Raw genomic sequence first — 17,309 nt, forward strand, 5'->3', positions numbered from 1 at the left:
AATATAAGAGCCAAGACCATAAAGACCTTGGAAAGCAGTGTAGGGAAACATCTACAGGACCTTGTAATAGGAAATGGCTTCATGACTATCACACCAAAAGCATGAGCAGCAAAAGAACTAATAGATAAATGGGACTTCCTCAAAATTAAAGCCTTCTGCACCTCAAAGGAGTTTGTCAAGAAAGTAAAAAGAGAACCCACACAATGGGAGAAAATATTTGGCAACCATATATCTGATAAGAGACTTATAACTTGCATATATAAAGAACTCCTATATCTTGAAAATAAAAAGATAAACAACCCATTTAAAAAATGGGAAAAAGATTTAAACAGACAATTCTCCAAAGAAGAAATACAAATGGCTAAAAAGCACATGAAAAAATGCTCCAAATCTCTAGCTATCAGGGAAATGCAAATCAAAACTACAATGAGATACCATCTTACTCCCATAAGATTGGCAGCTATGAAAAAAACAGAATACAAATATTGGAGAGGATGTGAAGAAAGGGGAACACTCATCCACTGCTGGTGGGAATGCAGAAGGATCCAACCATTCTGGAGGACAGTTTGGCGGTTTCTCAAAAAACTAACCATAGATTTGCCATATGACCCAGCAATACCACTGCTGGGTATATACCCAACAGAACTGAAAACAAGGACACAAACCGATATATGCACACCAATGTTCATAGCAGCATTGTTCACTATTGCCGAAAGTTGGAATCAACCCAAATGCCCATCAACAGATGAGTAGATCAATAAAATGTTGTATATACATACAATGGAATACTACTCGGCTGTAAAAACAAATACACTACAAACACATGTGATAACATGGATGAATCTTGACAACCTTATGTTGAGTGAAATAACCCAGGCATTGAAGGACAAATACTACATGACCTCAATGATATGAAATAAGCAAGCTGCCTCAGAGAGCTAGAGACTGGAAGATAGGCTTACAGGAAATTGGGGGGTAGAGGAAGGAGGTAAGCTGACATCTACATGGGTGAAATCTATGATAAGCTGGAGGTAAGTATGTGTACAAGGAAGAGATAAAATGGGGGCATAGGGTTACCTTTGGGTGGGGCTTTGCAGGTTTGAGGGAGGCTAGGGATGGGCGGATGAGTAATATTGCCCAAGAAATTAGGGGGAGGGTGGGGCAACATATGAACATAGGAGATTGTCAGGTGTTGGTTGAGAGTATAATGCTGAGAAAACCTTTTCAAACTATAATTAGGAAAGTTACCTGTTTAAGATACTCAAAGGGGATAATCTGATGCAGGACAGACTCCTAGGGAATATCTGAACGCTCATTTTGCCAGAGTGGGTTATACCATTGGGTAGAGACCCATATAATGAGAGTGAAGGTAAACCCACATCCTGGGGAGGACGAATGCCATCAAATAGAGGGAAATGTATCTTTCAAGAGAAAGGGTGGCTCCCAGGGCATTAGGGCAGTTGAGCAAGTCAAGCCCTCAACACTGTTGCAAGTATCTCTGAACATGGCTCCTCAGGAAATGAAGATTGACTGTCATTGTGGGCCCCAAGGGGAGGGGGAAATAGATATTGAATAGATGGAACCAAAGTAAATGTGAGGGCAAAAGAAGTGTTTCACAAGAGTACACAAGGATGGATATAAAACATGTAATATTACACCAAAAACATGTAGGGGATGACAGACTAATAATGTAAACCATAATGTAAACATAGGATAACTAAAAAATTTAGAAAACTGTATAGCCTAAAGTATAAACCACAATGTAAACACAAATGTTACCTTGTTTGAAAGCTATTGTCTCAATAGCTGTACATCAGTTTCAGTAAATATGATATGAATAAGTTAAAAGATTATCACTGTGGAAGGCAAAAGGTTTTATAATGGATATGTGGGAGTACTGTATATTGTATAGATGAATTACTGTGATCTTGGGCTCTTGTGAAGAGAAGCTCAATAATTAGGAAAAAAAAGAAAAAGATAGGATATAGAATTTTTCCAAATCAATATGTATTCTATATCTAACCTTTAAACTCATCACTATATTCCATTTTACTAGTAAGGGAACCTGACACTATATTGGGCTTCACTTTTCAGGAAGTTTTGGATCACAGAGTGGTTCAACAATGGCGGCGGAGGAATACTGGTATGGGATGTTATTGACAGGCAATATGGTTGACAGGGAGTTATACAGGGCATATGTCCAGGGTGCATGGAAATGTTTGGATATACTCAGAGTGGAAACAATTAAAAACAACAGCTGGGTTCCTGGCCGGGGGGTGGGGGGTCTCTGTCATCCCCAGGGGAGCAATGGCAGTCCCCGAGGTGCAACAGTAAGGACCAGGAAGGAATGAGGGTCCAAAAGTGAGCCCCTGATACTAATGACTATGCTTGTGAGCCTATACACCTGAAATAAGAACAAGGCCTAGAGCAGCACTGTGCCTAAGAGTTCCCTCCTGACAGCCTCTGTGTTACTCAAATGTGGCCAGTCTCGAAGCCAAACTCAGCATGTAAATGCAATGCCTTCCCCCCAGCATGGGACAGGACACCCGGTGATGAGCCTCCCTGGCACCAAGGGATCACTACCAAGTACCAGCTGATGACGTAACTAGAAAATGACCTTGAATTAAAGGTTCAACGTGGACCAGCAGAATATTCCTGTCTACATATAATAACAGGAGTTAAAAATGCAGTTTAACCTAAAGTAAGGGGGAAAGAGAAAGGACAAATGAGTTTATATGGCTATGAGTCTCTAAAAAAGAGTCTGGAGGTTGTCAGAAGGATTGCCCTTGTGCATACCTGAGCAGAGTCTCAGAGACAGATAAAGTAGATACAACCCCAGGTATTGGTTCTTTTGAGGGCTAAAGAGACCCACAGGTTCTATGGTCATGGCAGATGCAGTTCACTGCCATGTCAGTTGGCCCTTCCTTGGAGCTGGTGTTTCTGCGTGATGGAGCTGGACTCAGATGGGGTCTCTTTTCACAAGCCTTTCATACTACTTTACTGGAATTGTAGTTGGTGCTGGGGTTTAAGATATATCTAGGGGATTTGAATTTCTGGACTGACAATATGATAGCCAGGCCCTGAGCCTCAACAGACTTCAGCTCCTACACTCTGATTTATTGGACTTACCCCACTCAGCTAACATGGAGTTAAAGAATGTCAACCACCACACCATGGAGCCTAGAGTGCCTACAACTGAAAGCAGGAGGATTGCATCCAATATCCATGTGGAATCTAAGCCCCCTCTTGATATAGATGTGGAATGAACACAACCAAGCCTGTTGCTGAGCGGGGAGTTTCCCGCCTCGCTCAGGCCCTAGAGTCGGGGGGGGGCTGCTCCAGTCGAACCGCCGGCGGGGGTTGCTCTGGGGGAGCAACGGCTCTCCAGGTGTGGGGGACGCGCGGTTGATAGAAAGAACCACGGAGACTGCCTGAGCGCAGGAACAAGTCTGCTTTATTGCGGAAGTACACTTGGTTATATAGGGTTGGGTAGAGGGAGGGGTTGGAGCTAGGGCGGGCTAGCTACGGGGTGGTAGAGGATAGGTGGAAGTGGGCGGATGGCTATGAGGTAAGCAGTGTCTAAGGAAGGAGGCAGAGTATATGCTGGCAATGTGGGCGGGACTGGCGGGAAGGACCGCAACGGCTGGAGGGGGAAGATAACAACGGCTGGGAGAAGGGGTGGAGGGAGGCAGTAACACAAGCCAAGGTCCACAGGAAAGAAGAATACAGTAAGAATTATAGTGGACTTAATGATATTCTATTCATGAACTATTGTGGTTAATAATCAAGAAAATGTGGCATTGATGTGGAAAAAGTGGCCATGGTGGCTGCTGGGTGTGGGGAATGGGAGGAAGAGATGAGATGTCGAGGCATTTTCGGGACTTGGAGTTGTCTGGGGTGGTACTGCAGGGACAATTGCTGGACATTTTATGTCCTCCCGTGGCCCACTGGATGGAACGTGGGAGAGTATGGGCTATGGTATGGACCACAGGACATGGGGTGCAGCAATGCCCAGAGATGTACTCACCAGATGCAATGGATGTGTCAGGATGATGGGGGAGAGTGTTACTATGGGGGCAGTGGTGGGGTGGGGGCGGTAGGGGTGAATGGGAACTTCATATTTTTTAATGTAATATTTTTTTAAAAATCAATAAATGGAGTAGAATTTGAAAAAAAATTCTATTTGGGATTATGGAAAAGTTTTTGTAATTGTCGTGATGGTGATGGTAGGGCAACACTGGGAACATAATTAACTGCACTTAAATATATAATTGCATGTGATGAAAAGTGGAAATTTTGGGAGATAGATAGATAGATAGATAGATAGATAGATAGATAGATAGAATGAAATTTAAAATTAATCCATAGGCCTTTATAATACAAACAATGAATCCTAAGGTGAAACATGGATAATAGCACAATTGTAAAAATGACCTTTCATAAATTATAAAAAATGTACCACACTAATGAAAGATGTGAAAATAGGTTGGTGGAGAATTGTGGGAAGATGACATCAAATTAGGCAGGCAGGTCTCAACTCTCTCACAAAAACAATGGAGAAAGAATCAAAAGCTCTCTGAGGGACCTGCTTTAGGGGTCAACAGACCAGGGCAGTGCTTTAACAATTCCTAGGAGGGTGAGGGACAGAGAGACAAAAAACCTGAAACATCAAGTGTGAGTTACAAATCCTCACAGAGGCTGGAAAGGGCTCCCCTCTCCCACGCCCAAGATATTACAAGGTAAAATCCCTGACTCACTGTAGCTGACTGAGAGGTGAAGAGATATCTTCCTCCCTGTCAACTGTTACAAGGGAAAATGGATGAGGAGTTGGGGGGCTTTTCTTCACTGAATTTGGCCACCAGAGCCCACTTTGAATCTCAGCTCTGACCAGACCAAAGCAAAGGAAAATGGAGATGGAAACAGCTCTTTGGAAAGGAGTGCAAATGAGTACAATTTGCTGGATGGTCTGGAAATTGCATGGACAAAAACTGTTTTTGGTTCTCTCTGTACCCTAACTCCTGGGAGAAAATCTGCACCCCATTAGTGAGCTCCTGGAATTATTTTGATAATGTAATTTGGGCAATTTTAAAGACTTAGAACACCCTGAGGCAAATATCAAAGAAGAGCTGTGAGAAAAATAGGCAACAGAGAGAAATTGGCCATCAGAGTGAATTCACCAACATATTCAGATGCCTAGACCTCAAGAAAAAATTTCAAGCCATACTAGGAAACAGGAAAATATGGCTCAGCCAAAGGAACAAACCAAATATCCTCAAGAGATATGGGATTTAAGACAATTAATCAAAGGTAATCACACAACTCTCCTAAATCAATTTTAAGAATTGAAAGTAAATGTGACTAAAAAGATAAAAGATATTAAGAAGGCTCTAGAGCAATTTGAAAGCCTGCAAAGAAAAGTAACAGATCTTATGGGAATGGAAGAAACAATGGCCGAGATTAAAAATACATGAGAGCGAGCAGATGTGGCTGAAGTGGTTGAGCACCTGCTTCCCACATGGGAGGCCCCAGGTTCAGTCTCAGACTCAGTCCCCAGTGCCTCCTAAAAGCAAACGCAAACAACAAGCAAACAAATGAAAAAAAAAAATGCAGGGGAGCTGATAAGGTTCAGTGGATGAGTGCTGGCTTCCCACATAGGAGGGCCCAAGTTCAATCCCCAATGCTGGACCTTAAAAAATTCATTAGAGGGAAGTGGATTTGGCCCAATGGATAGGGCATCCACCTACCATGTGGGAGGTCCAAGGTTCAAACCCAGGGCCTCCTGACCCAGGTGATGAGCTGGCCCATGCACAGTGCTGATGCACACAAGGAGTGCCATGCCACGTAGGGGTGTCCCCTGCATAGAAGAATCCCATGTGCAAGAAGTACACCCCATAAGAAGAGCCACCCAGTGTAAAAAAAAGTGCAGACTTCCCAGGAATGGCACCACACACACAGAGAACTGATAGAGCAAGATGATGCAACAAAATGAGACACAGATTCCAGGTGCCACTGACAAAAATCCAAGTGGACACAGAAGAACACACAGTGAATGGACACAGAGAGCAGACAACTGGGGGGGGGGGCAGTGCGGGGAAGGGGAGAGGAAATAAATAAAAAATAAAATAAAGTAAAATAAAAAATTCATTAGAGGCACATAAGAGCAGATTTGAATTAATCAAAGACAGAATCAGTGATTTCAAAGACAGAACATCTGAACTAGAAAAGATAAGAGAATGGAAAAAATGGAACAGTGCTTCAGGGAATTGAATGACAATGTGAAACACACAAACATACACATTCTCAGTGTCCTAGGATAAGAGAATGGAAAAGGGGCAAAAGGAATATTTGACAAAATAAAGACCAAAAACTTTGAAATCCTTATGAAAAACATAAATATCAATATCCAAGAAGGACAATATACCCCAAAGAGAATAAAACTGAATAGACATACCCTGGAACACCTACTATTCAGAATGACAAATATCAGAGAGAAATAGAGGGTTCTGGAAGCAGCAAGAGAAAAGCAAAGTATCACATACAAGGAAACCTTAATGAGATTAAGTGCCAAACTCAAGCCAGCAATAAGTGGTATAATGTATTTAAGGTACTGAAAGAGAAAAAGTGCCAGCCAAGGATTCTGTATCCAGCAAAACTGTCTTTCAAATATGAGGGTAAGGGAAGTGGATTTGGCTAAACGGATAGAGTGTCTGCCTACCACATGGGAGGTCCAGGGTTAAAACCCAGGACCTTGTGACCTGTGTGGTAAGCTGGCCCACTCACAGTGCTGATGTGTGCAAGGAGTGCCATGCCATGCATGGGTGTCCCCTACATAGGGAGTCCCATGCATAAGGAGTGCGCCCCATGAGGAGAGCCACCCTATGTGAAGAAAGCACAGCCTGCCCAGGTGTGGCACTTCACACACAGAGAGGTGATACAGCAAGATGGTGCAACAAAAAGAGACATAGATTCCTGGTGCTGCTGACAAGAATCCAAGTGGACACAGAAGAACATACAGTGAATGGACACAGAGAGCAGACAATGGGGTGGGGAGAGAGATATAAATAAAACATAAACCTTAAAAAAAAAATGAGGGTAAGTTTAAAATCTTCACAAACACAAACTGATAGAATATGTTACCAAAAGACCAGAATTACAAGAGATATTAAAAGGAATGCTGTAGCCTGAAAGGAAAAAACAATGTTGAGAGACTGGGAGAAGAGTATAGAAATAAAGATTATTAGGGAGGGTAAAAAGACAGACAATAGTATGATATGACAACAGAAAGCCAAAGGACAAATTGGATGAAGCACATAATGCCTTTACAGTAATAACATTGAATGTTAATGGTTTGAACTCCCCAATCAAAAGACATACACTGATAGAAAGGATTTTAAAAGTATGAACCATCTACATGTTGTCTACCAGAAACTCACCTCAGATGTAAGGACACAACCAGGTTAAAAGTGAAGGGACGGAAAAAGATATTCCATGCGAATAGTAACCACAAAAGAGTTGGAGTAGTGATACTAATATTAGACAAAATAGATCTTAAATGAAAAACTGTTATAAGGGATAAAGAAAGCCATTATATATTAATAAAAGGTACAATTCACCAAGAATAAATAACTATACTAAATATTTATGCATATAACCTGAGTGCCTCAAGATATATGAGGCACACACTGGCAAAACTGAAGGAAGAAATAGATGTCTCTACAATAATAGTTGGAGACCCCAATACACCATTTTCAGTATTGGATGGTACATCTGGAAAAAGGGTGAATAAAGAAACAGAGAGATTGAATAATATGATAAATTAACTAGACCCAACAGACAGCTATAGAGCATTGAACCCCTTAATGGCACATTCTTTTCAAGTGCTCATGAATCCTTCTCCAAGATAGACCATATATTGGGTCACAAGACAAGTCCCAACAAACTTGAAACTTAAAACGACTGAAATTGTACAGAACACTTCCACAGAAATGACAGCTGGAAATAAAAAATGGATGGAAAAGGGGGAAATTCATAAATAAATGGAGATTAAACAACACACACATTAAGTAATCAGTGGGTCAAAGACAAAATTGCAAGAGAAGTCAGCAAATATCTTAAGATGAATGAAAGTGAGAACACAACATTATCAAAACCTGTGGGAACCCTCAAAGGCAGCACTGAGAGAGAAATTTATAACACTCAATGCTTATATTAAAAAAGAGAAAGAGCTAAAATTGAAGATCTAGCTGCACAATTGGAGAAACTAGAAAAAGAACAGCAAACAAATCCCAAACCATGCTAGAGGAAATAAATAGTAAAGATCAAAGCAGAAATTAATGAAATTGAGAGCAACAATAAAAAATAGAAATAGCAAAACCAAAAGTTGATACTTTGAGAAGTTCAACAAAATCAATAAAACCTTAGCTAGAATGACAAAGGAAAAAGAGAGAATGTGCAAATAAATAAAATCAGAAATGAGAAGGGGACATTACCAATCACTCCAGAGAAATAAGAGAGATCATAAAAGGATACTATGAACAACTGTATGCTAAAAAAACTAGAGAATGTAGTTGACATAGACAAATTTCCTAGGAACACATGAATCACCTACATGGACCCTAGAAGAAATAGAAGACCTCAACAACCAAACACAAGTGGAGATTGGAACAGTCATCAAAAACCTCCCAAAAGAAGATGTGGAAAGATAGGGATGCTTATTCACTGTTGGTGGGAATGTGGAATGGTACAGAACTGTGTGGCAGTTCTTAATGAACTTGAATGTAGATTTGCCATGGGACCCAGCAACACCATTGCTAGGACTGTACCTGGAACAACTGGGAGCAGTGACATGAACAGATCATAGCAATATTATTCACAATAGGCAAAAGCTGGAAACAACACAGGTGTCCATCAAGTAATGAAAGGATAAACAAATTGTGGTGCATACATATAATGGAATATTATGCAGTGGTAGGAAGAAGTTGTGAAACATATGACAATGTGGATGAACCTGGAGGACATTATGTAGAGTGAAGCAAACCAAACACAAAGGTACAAATACTGTATGATTCCCCTATTATGAACTAAATATATTATGTAAAATATGAATATGGGTAGAATTGCAAATATAAGATCACTTTTCTTTGAAGCTGAACAAATATAAGATAATAGTACAAATGTTAATATCAGACAAAAAAAAAATTATTCTGAGTGAAGGAGACCAGACACAGAACACTACATACTGTATGGTCCCATTTATTTAAAATGTAAATATAAATCAATATATAAAGATGAAAGGAGATTAGGGTTATGTAGGTCTGAGGAAGGAATGCTAAGGGGTATGGAGTCTTTCTTTTTGGAGTAATGAAATTGTTCTAAAATTTTTGAGATAAAGAATGTACAACATTGTGATTGTACTAAAAAGCCATTGATTATATACTTTGGACAGAGTAGCCAGAAACAGCAGCTATATATAGTGGGGGAAGCACAGAGAGATTGAGAGGTAAGGAATTTTCTTGTTTTTATTTATTGTTATTATTACTGAAATAGTGAAAATGGTCTAATAGTGGTTAAAGTGGTGAATGCACACATTTGGGATTACAGCAAATACCATTGATTGTACACTTTGGGTGAATTGTATGTTTATTAATATGTATCTATAAACTTGATTTGTTAAAAAAAAAAAAAACTCCCAAAGATGAGAAGTCTGAGACCAAATGGCTTCACAGAGATTTAATACCAATCTTGCTCAAGCTCTTCCAAAAACCTAAGCAAATTCATTATATGAAGCCAAAATCAACCTAATACCCAAACCAGATAAAGATACTATGAAAACCACCATACCAAGGAACTGAGAGTGCCTACAACTCCAAGCAGAAGAACTGCATCCATCAACCATGAATCTAAGCCCCCTCTCGACACAGAGGTGGAGTGGACATCACCAACCCAGGGTCCACAGGATAGAGGAATAAAATATGGATTAGAGTGAACTTACTGATATTCTACTATAGAACTATCATGACTATAATGGAAAAAACTGTAGCATTGATGTGGAGAAAGTGACCATGGTAGTTGCTGAGGACAGGGAGAGGGAAGTAGAGCTGAGATGTGGGGGCATTTTTGGGACTTGGAGTTTTTCTAAATGATATTGCAGGGACAGATGCTGGACATTATATATCCTGCCATAAGCCACTGAATGGACTGGGGAAGTGTAAACTACAATGTAAACTGTAATTAGTATGGTTCAGCAGTGCTCTAAAATGTATTCACCAAATGCAATGAGTGTGCCACAATGATGAGAGAGGTTGTTGATGTGGGAGGAGTGGGGGGGCAGTGTGGGATATGTGGGAACCTCTTATATTTTTAATGTAACATTTTTTGTGATTTATGAATCTTTAAAAAAAGACAATTTAATAAGTAAAAAGATACTATGAAAAAAGAAAATTATAGAACAATATTTCTAATGAATATAGATGCAAAAATCCTCAACAAAATACTTGCAAACTGAATCTAAAAGCACATTAAAAGAATTATACACCAGAGTTAAGTGAGTTTTATCCTGGGTATGCAAGGTGGTTCAACACAAGAAAACCAATTAGTGTAATAAATCACATGGATAAGCTGAAGAAGGAAAATCACAAGTTTCTCAATTGATGCAGAAAAGGCATTGGACAAAATACAGCATGCTTCTTGATAAAAAGTCTCCAAAAGATAGGAAAAGAAGGAAACAACAGAATCAGACAAAGAAGATGATGCAGCAAATAGAGACAGAGAACAGACAATGGGGGGTGGGGGGAAGGGGAGAGAATAAATAAATCTTTAAAAAAAATAGGAAAGGAAAAAGTAAAACTTTCATTATTCGCTGATATGATCCTATATCTAGAAAATCCTGAAAAATCCACAATGAAACTATTAGAATGAACAGATGAGCTCAGCAAAGTGGTGGAATACAAGATTAATATGCAGAAATCAATAGCATTTCTATACCCTACTGATATACAATCTGAGGAGAAAATCAGAAAAAAAAATTTCATTTATATTAGCAACTAAAACAATTAAATATTCAGTAATCAACTTAACCAAGGACATAAGAGACCTGTATTCAGAAAACTACAAAATATTGCTAAAAGAAACCTGAAGAAGACTTAAATAAATGGAAGGACATTCTGTGTTCATGGATTGGAAGACTAAATATGGTTGAGAAGTCCATTCTACCCAAGCTAATTTACAGATTCAATGCAATCCCAATAAAAATATTAACAGCCTTTTTTACAGATATGGAAGAGCCAATAATCAAATTTACTGGTAAGGGGCCCTGAATAGACAAATATGTCTTAAAAAAGAAAAATGGCTTCCAGGAAGATGGTGGACTAGAAAGACATGGGACACTATTCTCCTCCAGAAAAATAGCTAGATGATAGGCTGAGATGGCCTGGAAAAAGATCTTCTAAGGTTTAGGACACCAGCCAAAGGCTGGACACTGCCCAGAAAAGAGAGGGTCAAAGGAAGGGGATCATAACAGCAAAACTGTGAGTGGAAACCAGCAGCTGCTGCCGGCACCCTCCCCGACACTGAAGACACTTCAGAATTCTCAGGGCTCTGAGCCGGCTACAGACAAAGGGGGCTCCAGGGATCCACCAACCCAGTAACAAGGAGAGAGGACACAGCTTAAGTCTGCCTCGACTTTTTAGTCACAAATTTGGTCTGCTGTGTCCCACCAGGCCTTCCAGGCCCCAGGGGGCCATGCCATTGTTTGCCATTGTTTGCAAGGGACTAAAGAGATCCAACCCTCCCAACCTCCTTCTCTAAAAATTGAGATTGATTATTGACATCTCAGAGGGGAGTGGAATTATTTCCTACCAGAGAAAAGGGAAAGGGCGATCTGAGAAGACTGGAAAACTCTCTGAGAAGGTTTGAATTACAAGGCTCTTAGTCTCCAGGTAGGAACCTCTATCACATTGATCTGGTTGGATTTGCAGTGAACATTCTGACCAGGCATTGAACCGAGAGGGCTGCCAAAGAGTGCCATCTGCTGGCAGACCAAGGAACTGCACATGAGGACCAGATGGCTTCACAGGTGAATTCTAAATATTTCAAAAAGAATTAGTATCAATCCTTTTTAAACTCTTATGAAAAAATTGAAAAGGGGGGAAAATTGCCCAACACATTTTATGACACCAACATCACCCTACTACCAAAGCCAGATAAAGATACAAGAATAAAAAATTACAGACCAATTTCTCTAATAAACATAGATACAAAAATTCTCAACAAAATACTTGCAAATAGAATACAACACCATATGAAAATACTTACACATCTTAACCAAGTAGAATGTATTCCTGGTATACAAGGCTGAAACAACATATGAAAATGCCCCCATATTACATCTCTTTTTCCTGTCCCTGACTTCAGCACCTCCAGTGGCCATTGTTTCCACATCAATGATATAATTTCTTCAATTGCTAGAATCAAAATAAGTCTGTACTAGAATACCAGTAGGTCCACTCTAGTCCATAGTTTATTCCCTAATCCTGAGGATTCTGGGATGATAATGCCCACTCCACCTCTAATTGAGAGGGGCCTTAGATCCCATAAGGCTGATGGACAGGACTCTCTTGCTTGCAGTTGTAAACCTTCTTGGTTTCTTGGTGTGGTGATTGTCCATCCTCACCTCCTTCTTAGTTGTCCTGGGTGAATCCAATGAACTGGAGAGTAGGTGTCCAGCATCCTTCCTTGATAAAAACTCTTCAAAAGACAGGAATAGAGGGAATATTCCTCAATATGATAAAAGGCATATATAAAAAACCCACAGCCAACATTGTACTCAGTGTGGAAAGGTTGAAAGATTTCCCTTTAAGATCAGGAACAAGACAAGGATGACCCTGTACTGTACTGGAAATACTAGCTAGAGAAATTAGACAAGAAAAAATATTAAAGGCATCCAAATAGGAAAAGAGGGAGTAAAACTCTCACTATCTGCAGATGACAAATCCTACATTTAGAAAATTCTGAAATGTTGCCCACAAAGCTTCTTGATCCATTAAATGAGTTTAGCAAAATGGCAGGATAAAGATCAACATGCAAAAATCAGTAATGATTCTGTACATCAGTACTGAACAACCTCAGTTGGAAATCAGGGAGAAAAATTCCATTTACAATAGCAACAAAAACACTCAAATACATAGGAATCAATTCAACCAAAGAAGTCAGGACTATATACAGAAAACTACAAAACAATGCTAAAAGAAATCAATGAAGACCTAAACAAATGGAAAGGCATTCCATTATGGACTGGAAGACTAAAAATTGTGAAGATATCAACTCTACCCAAATTGATTTATAAATTCAATGTAATACCAATCAAAATTCCAAAAGCCTACTTTACAGAAATAGAAAAGACAATTATCAAATTCATTTGGAAGGGAAAGTGCACCCAAATAGCCAAAAGCTTTCTAAGAAAGAAAAGCAACGTGGGAGGAATTTCACTGCCTGACCTCAAAATATATTACAAAACTACAGGGGTAAAAACAGCATGGTACTTGCATAAAGATAGACTTATCAATCAGTGGAATAGAATTGAGAGACCAGAAATAAACCCTCACCTCTACAGTCAACTGTTTTTTGACAAACCTACCAAGTCCATGTTAATGGGACAAAGAAGTCTCTTCAACAAATGAGAAATGGATATCTATAACCAAAGTTTGAAAGAGGACCCCTATCTCACTCCCTATACAAGAATCAACTCAAAATGGATCAAAGACTTAAATATAAAAGGCAACCATAAAACTACTAGAAAAAATGTAGGGAAACACATCTTAAAGACCTTGTGATAGGTGGTGGTTTCTTGGACCTTATACCAAAAGCACATACAACAAAAGGAAACATAGACAAATGAGACCTCCTCAAAATTAAACACTTTTGCACATCACGGGACTGCGTCAAAAAGGTGAAAAGGCAGCTGATTCAATGGGAGAAACTATTTGGAAATCACACGCTCAATAAGGGTTTAATATTCATGATATATAAAGAGATGCTACAACTCAACAATAAAAAGACAAATTACCCAGTTAAAAGAATGGGCAGTTGAGTGCCTGCTTCCCACATGGGAGGTCCCAGGTTCAGTTCCCTGTGCTGCTTAAAAACAAAGGCAATAACAAGCAAACAAATGAAAAAAACTCAAAGAAGCCAATGTGGCTCAGTGGTTGAGCACTGGCTTACCATTTACAAGGTCCTGGGTTCAAACCCCAGCCCCGCACCTCAAAAAAGGGGATTGGGGGGGGGGGGCGGGGAGCAAAAGACAATTGTCCAAAGAAGAAATACAAATGGTGAAGAAACACATGAAAAAGATATTCAACATCACTAGCAATTTGGGAAATGCAAATCAACCTACAATGAGATATTATTTCACACCTATTAGACTGGACACTATTAAAAAATCAGAAAGCTGTAAATGTTGGGGAGGATGTAGAGAGATAGGAACACTTATTCACTGTTGGTGGGAATATAGAATGGTACAGCCACTGTGGAGAACTGTTTGGCAATTACTAAAGAAGTTGAATATAGACTTGCCATGGGACCTGGCAATACCATTACTAGGTATATTATACCCAGAAAAACTAAAAGCAGTGCCAAAAACAGACATCTGCACACTGATGTCCACAGCAGCATTATTCATGATTGCCAAAAACTTAAAACAACCCAGGTTTCCATTAACTGTTGAATGGATAAATAAATTGTGTTGTATACACAAAATGGAATATTATGCAGCTATAAGAAGAAATGAAGTCGTGAAGCATATGACAGCATGGGTGAACCTGGAGGACATTATGTTGAGTGAAGCAAGTCTGACACAAAAGGACAAATACTGTATGATTGTGCTATTATGAACTAAATATATTATATAAACTCATGGAGTTAATAATTAGAATATAGGTCACCAGAAAATAGAATGACAGTAGAAAATGGAAAACTAATGGTTAATCTGTGTGGAATTGGTTAAAAGGTTGTTTGTAAATCTTTGGAAATGAATGGAAATGGTGAGAGTATATTGTGGGGTTTGTAACTAGCAGAACTATTATATGGAATGACTGTTGTTAAAAGTGAAAGTAGCGGGTCCTTGTGCATTGCGCTCTGGACTGTTCCTTGAACCTGAGGCGATGGCAGAAAAGGCATCCAAGTTGGTGCTGTTTGCATGTCTAGGTAACATTTGTCTGTCACCCACGGCAGAAACAGTTTTCAGAATACTTGTAACTGATCAAAATATTTCAGATAATTGGAGAATTGGCAGTGCTGCAACATCCATATATGAGATACGAAACCCTCCCAATTACGGAGGGCAAAATCGCATGAAGAAGCATGGTATCCTACGAGTCATGTTGCCCGGCAGTTACCACAGAAGACTTTGCCACATTTGATTATATACTATGGAAGGATGAAAACAATCTGAAAGATCTGAATAACAAAGGTAATCGTGTTAAAAACTGCAGAGCTAAAATCGAACTATTTGGAAGCTATGATCCACAAAAACAACTTATTATTGAAGATCTCTATTATGGGAATGGCTCCGACTTTGAGACTGTGTACTAGCAATGTTTTAGGTGCTGCAAAGCATTTTTGGAGAAGTCACAGTAAAGCTGCATCCATTCATTGATGAAGGCCAACATGATTAACATTGTTACAGTGATGTTCTAGATTTTTCAATCAGTGTGTTCAAGTAACGTTTCATAGCTCAAGGCACAACTGGTATTCTTTTTTTTTTTTTTCAATTAACTTACTATTTCTCATCTGAAATAACTGTGATGGAAATTAGTGTTGTGTTTGGCAGAAGAATTAATAAAAATCTTTGATTTAATTCAGCCAGTATGGGGTACATTAAGTATTCTTAAACCAACTGGATGTCTCATCTTGCCCCAATAACAAAAAGAATGGAAAAGGCACATAGTAGAACCACAAAATATAATGTGTCATGTGTCTTGTAATACAGTATTCTCTTTCTTTCTTGTCTTTAGCCTTAAGGTACTAATCTAGCGACAGCATTCTAATATGTTGAGTTATGATCTTAATAAATAATGAAATAAAATATCACTCTAAGGCCCAAATCAGTATCTGAGCCCACTGAAACTTTTAATAATCTACCTCTTCAGTAAATTGATATGGATAACTTGATGGACAGATGTCCGCTATTCAACTATACTACCTCTCTTTACCCCAGGGCATTTTATTCTATTCCATGTCCCTAGTCATAAGTGTTCACAAACTTGATTGAAAGTATTCTAATTCACATATACCTATAGTGTACATTTGTATGTTAAGGATAGGAAAGAATGTTTTATGGTATTAATCTTTAGCATCTTTGATTATTCTTAATTTTGTATTTATTTAGGCTTTCATAAAGAAGTCACCTATTGCTCCCATTTGAAACATTTTGTCTATGAAAATGTAATTACATCCAGAAAGGATACTGAATGCTGTTTTATTTTTTGCTCACTTTGACAAGTGGATTTTTTTTTGTATACACATATAACCCAAATGTCAAATACATATTGACTTAGATTATGTTAAAGTCCTTAAATAATGTTAGGTATTTTATCAGTGTTTCACTTATGGGAAAATCTAAATAATTTCTGTGTACTCTGGAATAACTCTAATCTCTTTCATTTGAATATACAAAAAAATAAACTGGGATATATACAAAGGCAATTTTTAAAAAAGCGAAAGTCTAAAGACATTTTTATTACTAGAAGGAAAGCTAAAAAATGTAACATGGGACTCTATAATGTAGTAAAACCTCATGTAAAATAAGAATATCAGTATTACTGCATATATAAGACTGCTTTTACAGAATACAAATACAAATAAACTGGAGAGAAGGAAAGAGAACAGCAGTTTTGTATGGCAAAGCAAGCATAGTGAGATTGAGAGGTGAAGAGTTGTTTGGTTAGTTAGCTGGTTGGCTTTTGTTTTTTATTAATATTATTATTATCATTATTATTACTGGAATAATGAAAATGCTCTAAAAATGATTGAAGTGATGAAAACACAACTATATGATTATACTGAATACCACTGCTTATATACTTTGGATGGATTAATGCTTTATTAATATGTATCAATAAATTGATTTGTTAAGAAATAGATTGGCACATGGGACCTCATGTATTTTATGCATTTTTTTCTTTAAACTTATAACCTCTTAAAAATAAAAAGTGGTTGACTCTGGAGAAAGAAATCATGGGTGTGTTTAGAAAAGGCACAGTATTATCATTTTTCACTACCACTCTATAACTGTTCTTTGATATTTTGAAATATAT

General features: G+C 38.5%; 1 long non-coding RNA gene and 1 pseudogene across 1 annotated transcript in view; one reads left to right on the top strand and one right to left on the bottom strand.

The window, feature by feature from the left end:
* The window catches only part of LOC139436392 (uncharacterized), a 71,355-nt gene that overhangs the window by 39,164 nt on the left and 14,882 nt on the right, over positions 1-17,309 (bottom strand). The gene's annotated exons all lie outside the window — the stretch shown is intronic.
* LOC101444907 (low molecular weight phosphotyrosine protein phosphatase pseudogene) lies at positions 15,156-15,630 on the top strand (annotated as a pseudogene).

The sequence above is a fragment of the Dasypus novemcinctus genome, chromosome 14, assembly GCF_030445035.2.
Source record: "Dasypus novemcinctus isolate mDasNov1 chromosome 14, mDasNov1.1.hap2, whole genome shotgun sequence".
In the NCBI taxonomy this organism is placed as follows: Eukaryota; Metazoa; Chordata; class Mammalia; order Cingulata; family Dasypodidae; genus Dasypus; species Dasypus novemcinctus.